We start from the raw sequence: 10,000 nt of genomic DNA on the forward strand, positions 1-10,000 counted from the left end.
CACCCACATGAACAACAGCAACAACAACAACAATCACAGTAAAAACAACTAAGTTAACAAACAATATTGATATGTTAATTCCAACTTTTCGCTTGACGGACGGATGTAGATGTATAGCGGAACTACAGTCAGTGAAGCTGTCGACGGAAAGCTGTGGCCCTCCCAGCTCTGCCGTGCCTTGCTCTGAGGTCATGACCTCTATTTAAAATCGCTGAAACTAGTATCTTCCAGGGTTAGCAGGATATCTAGATTTCATCTATATTTGAATAACATTAGCTAAGAAATATGGCTTTTTATAATTATATTTACAAAAGATAATACTATTCTGTTTCCTTCATAATGTTCTTGGTCTGTATAAGGACGGGAGGAGGGATGCAATAGCCTTTAATAATTTGAGGAAAATTACGAGCAAGGTGTATTAAGAAAACATGAGTGACCCAAAACTTTTCTTCGAAATTGCTATACGGGTATTATTCAAATAGCAATTAATGTAGTTCGCAAATTTATTTTACGTTGAGTGAATACAAACCCCGCGTTTGTCTCCGTGCGTGTTAACCTTCATAATACATCCGAGTTACTGACAGGTTTTTGCTGTTTATTTGTCTGCTTATTTTGACCTTTAATCTAACATTTCTAGTGAAATGAAATGAAACGGAAAAAGAAAGCGTTCGACTCTAGTGTTTAGCTTTAACTGAAAGTAATGTGTTCATTGCTTGTACTGAAATTTCTTCATTTATTCCACTAATAAAATACTTCGCATCCACTGGACCTCAGTCGAGATATTCTGTGAAAGGAGCTTCAATGTGGTCGTTCGAGGTAGTAGAAATAGTAGCCAAATCTCTCCCTCACCATGTATTCACACTGTTGCAGAGTACTCTAAGATTATTATTAGCCTTCAATCTCCTTTGGTGACATATCGAATCAGTCTGCACGAGTCCTCAAAATTTCTCATTTGGTAAAGGCAACGGGTTGGTAGAATCGTTAGGACACCAAATAAGATGCTTAGTGGTATTTCCTGCGGTTTCTCGTTTTGGGTTCAAATTCCGCCGAGGGCGAATTTGCCCCTTTACCCTTTCGGGGGTCGATAAAGTAAGTACCAGTTGGGAACTGGGGTTTATTTCAGTAATCAACTAGTCCCACTCCTACGAAATTTCAGGCCGTGTGCCAACAGAAAAAAAAAAGTTCTATTACCATAATTCAAAGGCAGGCAAAATTTAATTTGAGTTCTCAGTATCCTATGAAATAAATTTTAGTGAACCCATTGTGAAACACTGCTGTATTGCCTTAAAACCACCCCGCAAAATCACAGAGTTCTGGATAGACTATGCATGAGAAAATAGAAAAGAAATCAAACAAATCCTATAGATAGTCATGGCTGGAACATCTTTCATCATAAGTTTTCTCATTCATGGATGACTATGGGTTAAACAACAACAACAACAACAAGAATGACAAACACCTTTATCTTAGTCTCTACTACAGTAACTAACTGCTCATACGTTACGATCTTGTAGTAACCACAACAATGTACTCATACGTTTTCATCTATTGTACAATTTTAAATGCCAATTTACGTGTTCTCTAGTTGAGTGAAAACGTGTAGTCTGGGTGTTTCGTGGGTATTGGACTCACGTGCACAAAGTCCTGGGTTCGATTCCGAGACCAGATGTATGTACCCTGTATGTGTTTGTATTACTTAATGAGACAAAGTTATGTGGTTGCTATAGTGCATGGCATGTTTTCCAAATTTCCCTTCATCGACGTTACGCATGATTTACAGGAAGTTATGTATGATTTTTGTATTCTGGAACTTGTGAAAGAAATTTGTTAATTCGTAGGCGTAATGTGTATGTGTGGGTGTGTGATTAGCAGTGAAAAGATGAGAACATCAGTGGACTTACAAATGAATATGGAAATGGTAACAGTTCAAAAGTACGCCAGTCTTTATAGTGTAAAGCTCGGATTATGGATCACCAACACATCTTAGAATAGAGCGACATCACAGGAGATTTCTAGTATTAATGATTAATGACAAATAACTATGATAGTTAAATAGGTTCGATTCATGTCTTTGATTTTCATGTTTAAAAAAATAACAAAATAAAACATAAAAATGGAAGAATTAGCTGATGTCAAAGACACCAACCTTGCTTTTAGCAGTTTTCAAACGAATGCCCGTGATTTGGTGCCGGCAGATTATTTCATCTCGATTACAATGGTATGTCTTCGAAACCCTTTGAGTTATAGAACACAGCATGGCACACATAATAAGAAAATCTCTGCAACACGTTTACTTTTCCAGGATGTTTCATGATTGGAACCAGTTTGTTCGGGCTTAAGCGTGGCTGTGGGTTAGGAAACTTAGGCTCTAAAAATACATGGTTTCGGTACAGATAAGGTATTCGATGGTCCAAATATCTGTGAATAGATGGAGATTACGTGCGTTTGCCATCATTTGTTGCTCGATTTAAACTAACGTTTACCCCTTGAGTATCTTTAATGGATTCTAATTCATTGCAAGGAATCGAATCAAGTTTACGTTCTGAGAATAACTTTCTGCATTTCTCACAGTTGTCTTGGAGTATCTAAAAAATGACCGTAGGCACTGCCTATCGTCCTCAAATAAGTCATGTAAATAAATAAACAAGTAAATAAAATGGCCGGGTGGACAAGATGCCATACAACAAACTGAATGAGAAGTGGTATTATGTACGAGGTACGTTCACAAAGTATCCGGCTTTATTTTTTCCTGTAAAAACTAACGCCGCGTGGGCAAAATTCCTTGGGTGGGAGATGATGCCACCCTTTCCACGTATGCGTGAAAATTTTCGTGTCGTTAGGCCGTGTCAGTTCTCGGCTGTTGCACCTAGAATATAGACGTGTAGTGCACGTCGTATGTGACCGATATTGTATAATGTTCGCGGTTAAAATATCAGTTCTCAGCAGCGTGTAAATTGAAAGAGATTTGGTTGCTATTTCTAGCAAATCAGGTCGATGGATAGAGACATCCTCATTGGTTCGCTAGAAATAGACGTTGGAGTAATAAGTGAATCATAGATGGTTTAGATGGAATTGAACATATAGACGCGTAATTTTTGTCTCAAAGTAAATCGAGAAAACATACAGTTTGAATATTTATAGTCGATGACCAGCGTCCATCAGCTCCGTTTTACAGTCGTGGAACCGGTATAATAACAGGCATATTAGCAGGACAGATTTACGCTGGCGATTGCGCCATAATTTACGATTGGAACTCGGGGTTCATTTTCCCGAATAAGATAAAGGCTAATTGTAAAGAGTACAAACTTTCTCTGTTGATAGCATTTTACGATAAAAAAATATTAGTTTCAAATTTTGGTACAAAGCCAGCACTTTGGTGGTGGATAAGTCGAGTACATCGACGCCAATTTTAAAATGGTAGTTATTTTATGAACCTCTCCCACCAAAAAAAAATGAAAGGCAAAGTCGGCCGAATTTGAACTCGGATCGCAAAGACGGATGAAATCCTGCTGAGCATTTTATTCGATGTGCTAACAATTCTACCAATTCTTACGATCAAAAATATTAAATCTGATATACGTTGAGGAGATCAAACATTGTGTTGGCTATTATTTTGAATTATGAATGAGCTTGGCCTAGCGGTTCGAGTATTTGGCTCAAGATCATATCATCGTGGGTTTCATTTCTAGAGCGGGCGATGCGATTGTATCCAAGAACAAGTTCAGTTTACGTTGCTCCAGGCTTCTCTGTTGCAAATGTGTCGTCTTCAACCGGTCACTAGTGCAGATCTCTCCCTCCTTAGCTTCGACATTTTGACATCCAAGGTTTTCTGTTGGGTAATTTGTTGGGGAGGCTAGAAGGTCTCTATACATGATCGCACCTAAAACAAATGGCAGAAGCATGGTAATTGTTGCCAAACCATACTCACGAGTGACAGCAAACTACTATTCCATACTATTCTGAATTACCAAAAATAAAGTTTGGGTCCTTATTGTATTTGCATAGCCTTTCCAAAGACATACATTTCCTTTGTTATTAACGACCATCTAACTAGACGCAATGTTAGATTTAATGAATCTGTTGGCCTTTTCATGAATAAGAGCTAACCGTGGAAGCGGATGCGGATTAGTTAGTGTTGAGTGTGCAACGACTCTTAAGCAAGGCTGTCTTAACAGTACTACAGGTCCCTGGGAAAAGCAATGTACTGGGGACACCTGCATAAACAACCACAGCATACATAAATTAGTACAGAACTCCTAGAATATTCATGTCTTTAGACAGCATTTGGTTTCGGGCTGTTACTACCTCATATAGGAACAAAAGAGTTTGTCGAAGAGGTTTGGACCAGATTAAAGAATTTGGTATGAATGAAGAGAAAATTTGTTGAAGAAATTTATAAATGTCTTTCGTTGTATTTTTTTTTCCTCTCACAGAAGAATTTCTTCTATGTCCCACTTTACTTCGAACTATTAAACATGTAACTGTTCAAACTGAATATCTACGGCAATAAACTCATTCAGTTACAATGTACATAGAAGGGTCTAAACCGTTTATGAGCTCTGTGCCGTTTTTCCCAGACAGGCGAATAAAAAAAACATATGTGTGATCTGTTTTTTTGTTTAGAAAGAATTTTATTTATTTTTTTTTGTTTTGCTTTTTTTGTTGGTATTTATGGTAAGTAATTAATAGATAGGTAGGTAGTTATAAATCTGCTTTAATGACTTGTGAAATGCAATGACTAACTGCATTAAATAAAATATTTACAGCGTTCGAACAAAACGGAGAGTTTTGATCACTGCTGTGTATTTGTGTCGTTTACTTTGATGTTGAAAAAGAAAGTCGTTTATCAATTACCAGAATTGCTAGGTAAAAAAAAGTAATATCACAATGACTACTATTAAGCTTTTTTGTTATCAAAGCAAACGTACCATTAATAGTGGTAGTAATACGAGTGTTCTTTTGAGGGCGGTGGTTGAATGAAATGCTAAAGTGATGGACAAAAATGACTTGCCATATCCAGTCAGTTACGCCACCATACATACGTTCTGGGTTTAAATTCCTTGAGAGGTCAAACTTTACCATACAATTCTTCCAAATTTAAAATAAATACCAGCAATATACCGTGGTCGGTGTTCTCCACCAAAATTTGGCACATTGTTCTCCAGTAATTAATATTACTGACCATTTGAGGGTTTTAAATCTTGTGAGATGCCAAAAACTACCATTTATATTTCCGAATTTAAAACTAATACCAGTGATGTACTGAGGTTGGTGCTGTTCTCCATCAAAATTTAGCACATTGTACTCCAGTGGCTAGTATTACTGACCCTTTGAAGGTATCAAATTCTGTGAGACGCCAAAGATTATCATTCGTGCTTCCGAATATAAAATAAATACCAGTGATATATCGAAGTCATCTTTTCCTTTCGTTCGGTGGTTTAAAAAGTTCTCTTCGTAATCATGTGTTTCCGGATTCGTTCCAACGTCTGGGCGATTGTCTTTCATTTTAGTTTCAGAAAATTCTGAGAATGAAATTGCGAAGAGGGAAATTGTAAAGAATCCCGTTGGATGAATTGTATCTCTAATTCAACGTTGCAGCTTTGTCGTAAATTGTGTCAGGCTGATTTAGCAAGAGAATTACGTTAAAGATACATGTAACAGGTGTCTCTGGAATTCTGATTCACTTACACGTTAATTTAATGAGCAGATAATTCATTTAATCAAGCACCTGAATGCTCATCATGGAAACTGACGGAGGATCCATCATAAAGCATCTCAGATGTGAATGGAAATTATTATACAAGTGGAAGACTAGTTTTTTTTTTAATAAATTGAGGTTATTCACCAATGCTAGAAACCAGTGTCTCAGAAATAATTGAGTGCCAGATTGAATGCTTTTTAATTACGTTTCTTTACGTTGAGTTCTAATCCAACTGGTACTAACTTCAATTTCCTCCCTCCAGGGTCGATAAAATATGTGTATATACATGTATATATCAATTGACTTCTAAAAATTCTGTACCTTTCTATCTGTGTTGGTTATTCATTTTCAGATGTTAAAATTTGTTTGGTGAAATCGTACATGGAGGGTAAAATGCTAGAGAACATTTAACTTTGACTAATTCGTTTGAAAAAATATGTACAGCTTAACAGCCGTCACTAGGGAGCGAGTATGATTTGGCAACATGTACCATAATTTCGCTAATCGCTTTAGGTGACTAAGTAGTCACACGTATATGTAGGCAACCCCGCGGTTCCCTCTTGCTTGGCCGAGCAGAACATCAAGGTTCTGACTGTTGGAGAGAGAGAGAGGGAGAGAGAGAGAGAGAGAGAGAGAGAGAGAGAGAGATAGAGAGAGAGAGATTACCTAAGTTGACCCTAACTAGTACTCATTAAAGCTAAGCTAACAGAAACAAAATGGAGTGAGGGGCATTGCCCAAGGACACAACGCACCACCTCGTCTTTGAACTGAACGCACAGGTTTATCATTATGAACCGAACACCCTTACTACTTGGCTACATACCTTCACAAGGCCTTTATACTGAGCTATTATACTCATGGTGTTAATATTTTCGTCCTTTCAATCCATCGATCGAGATGTCTTTGAAATACCAATACCAGTAACATACTTCGAGATCAATATAATCGAACATCAATCTAAAAAAAAACTACAAACCTTGGCATTGTGTACAAAATCAAAAGAAATCGATTTTATACAATTAATACATATTTTTGCTAAATTCTTCGATTGATTTGCAAATAGAGTTATTGCTGTAATTAACTATATCAAGAGATCGAATTAACTGAGACAATTTAATTTGCCAATATGAAAGCATACATGCATATATATATATATATATATATATATATATATATATATATATATATATATATATATATATATATATATAAATATATATATATATATATGTGTGAATATATGTATTATATGTATGTGACTGTGTATATATACATACATATATATATGTATGTATATATATGTATGTATGTATGTATGTATGTATATATATATATACATGTTTATTTACACACATATATGTGAATATATGTATTATATGTATGTGACTGTATATATATATATATATATATATATATATATATATATATATATATATATACATATATATATATATATATATATATATATATATATACATATAAACGCCGGTGTTAAAACGTGGGTGGCTGATGAAGGAGAATGTTCTCTATGTGGCTCGTGTGTTCTCGTCTACGTTTGTTTGCAATGTCCTGTACCCAGATATGCACCTATACATACAGGTGGATGTCGGTATGCACATACCTGTACGTATATATGCATATACTCATTTACTATTTGTTTTTATATATATATATACATATATATATGTATGTATGTATATATATATGTATGTATGTACATATATATGTGTGTATGTATGTATATATATATATATGTGTGTGTGTGTGTGTGTGTGTGTGTGTGTGTGTGTTACATATATATTATATCATACCTTAATACTGTGTGGACTAAGATCCCCGTTGACAGGTCGCTGGTATTTATAGAGTGTTAAACACTTTCAGTCTGAAAATTAGGGACTCCTTCATAGAGTAACAGGTGCATTTGTTGAGTATATAAACAATTTGGCTGCTTGTTTCCTTGAATATTGTCTGAACGATGTAAACGAATCTGATAAGGATCACCTAAAATCGGTTAAAGGTCTTTTTTTTCAGTCTGCGGAGAAATGGCTAAAATTTGCCCTGTTTATAATTATACCGTAATTATAATTATACCATTAGTGGTATCCTTAGAGCGTCGGTGTCCAAACAATAGCGTGTTATGTTATCGATGTGTTGTCTTTCTCTCTCCCTGTGTGAATCTTTGTGTTTTTCTCTCTCTGTATCTGTCTGTGTGTGTTTCTCTCTCTGTATGTATCTGTCTCTCTGTTTCTCTGTCTCTCTCCCTGTATGAATCTCTGTGTGTCTCTCTCTCTATGTCTCTCACTCTCTCTCTCTCTCTCTCTGTATGTACCCGTGTCTCTCTCTCTCTCTCTGTATGCACCTGTGCGCGTCTCTCTCTCTCTCTCTCTCTCTCTCTCTCTCTCTTCCTGTATGAATCTGTGTATGTGTCTCTCTCTCTATGTCTCTCACTCTCTCTCTCTCTCTCTGTGTATGTACCTGTCTCTCTCTCTCTCTCTGTATGCACCTGTGCACGTCTCTCTCTCTCTCTCTCTCTCTCTCTTCCTGCATGAATCTGTGTATGTGTGTCTCTCTCCTTGTATGAATCTCTGTGTCTCTCACTGTAAGTATCGGTCTGTCTGTCTGTCTCCCTCAGAATGTATCTGCATGGGTATGTCTCTTCCTTTCTTTCTGCATTTCTCTCTGCCCTCTCCCTCTCTCTTTCTGTATGTACCTCTCTTTTTCCCCCCCTCTCTGTACCTCTGTCTCTTTTCCCCTTTCCTTTCCAAGATTTTCTCCTGCTTCTTTGCGATACTCTGTTCTCCAACACACACATGCTGTTGTGTTCTAAATGTGTTCCATGCATATTTCTGTATCAACAACGTTGAAGTACAACTCAGCAACAATAAAGAGAAAAGAACTCCAGAATTTACAAAAAAAAAACGCACAAAAAACAAAACAAAACAAAACAACAAAAATACATCAAAATCAATATAAATACAACGTTAATATTTTTGTATATTTATTTATTAAGTTTATTGTAAATTTTGTTGTTGATGTTATTGTTGTTGAGAGTTTAGAAATTATTCCTATAGGAACCTCACAATATTAAGTTTTCTTATATTTTTTTTGCTTATAAATGTGCGTGCGTACGTGCACGTGTGTGTATATATGTGTATGTATGTATGTATGGGTATGTGTGTGTGTTTGTGTGTATATGTAATACTATTTATGATTTTGTGTGTGTGTGTGGAATGGGAGTGGGTTTGAGTTTGGGGGTTGTTTGTAAGTAAACAAATCAATTAATTCCTCTCCTATAGAGGCTGAAGAACATCATCATCATCATCATCATCATCATCATCATCATCATCATAATCATCGTTATCATCATCATCACCATCGTCATATTCATCATCATCATCATCATCATCCTCATCATCATCATCATCATCATCATCATCATCATCGTCATCGTCGTCGTCGTCGTCATTGTCATCACCACTGTCATCATCGTCATCGTCATCGTCATCACCACCATCATTATTGTCATCATCCTCATCATCACCTTCATCCCGAGCGTCATCACATCATCGTCATCATCACCGTCGCATTCGTAGTCATCGTCGTCATTATCGTCGTCGTCGTCGTCTTTCTCATCATCATCATCCTCACCATTATCATCATCATCATCATCATCATCATCATCATCATCATCATCATGAGCGTCGTCGTCGTCATCATCATCATCATCATCAACATCAACATCATCATCATCAACATCATCATCTTGTAGCAATATTAGAAGTAGCATTGCTGTGGCAATTTTATTTTTATTACTCTTATTATTATTATTATTATTATTATTATTATTATTATTATTATTATTATTATTATTATTATTGTGGTTATTGTTGTTGATAATGCTGTTGTCATCGTTGTTATTGTTGTTTGCTTCAATTCTTCGTCATTATTTTTGATTTTGTTTACAAAGTGCGAAAAAGAAAAAAAAAATAATGAACGCCACCAAAAGAAACGGCTCCTCATTATTATTATTATTACTATTATTATTGTTGTTGTTGTTGCTGTTTTTGTTGTTATTGCAAGCAAAAACTACAAAACTCATTCCCCTCCAACAACCTAACCCCCAACTACACCCTCCCCTCCACGAAAAAAAAAATAACATGCAAGAAAAAAACACAAGAAAAAAAAATATTCCGCAAAACAATTACACTGATGTCAAGAAAATATCCTCAAAACATGAAATAATCTAAAAAAATATATGATAATAATAATAATAACAATAATAATAATGATGGTGATGAT

The sequence above is a fragment of the Octopus bimaculoides genome, chromosome 6, assembly GCF_046866305.1.
Source record: "Octopus bimaculoides isolate indiv1 chromosome 6, ASM4686630v1, whole genome shotgun sequence".
Lineage (NCBI taxonomy): Eukaryota > Metazoa > Mollusca > Cephalopoda > Octopoda > Octopodidae > Octopus > Octopus bimaculoides.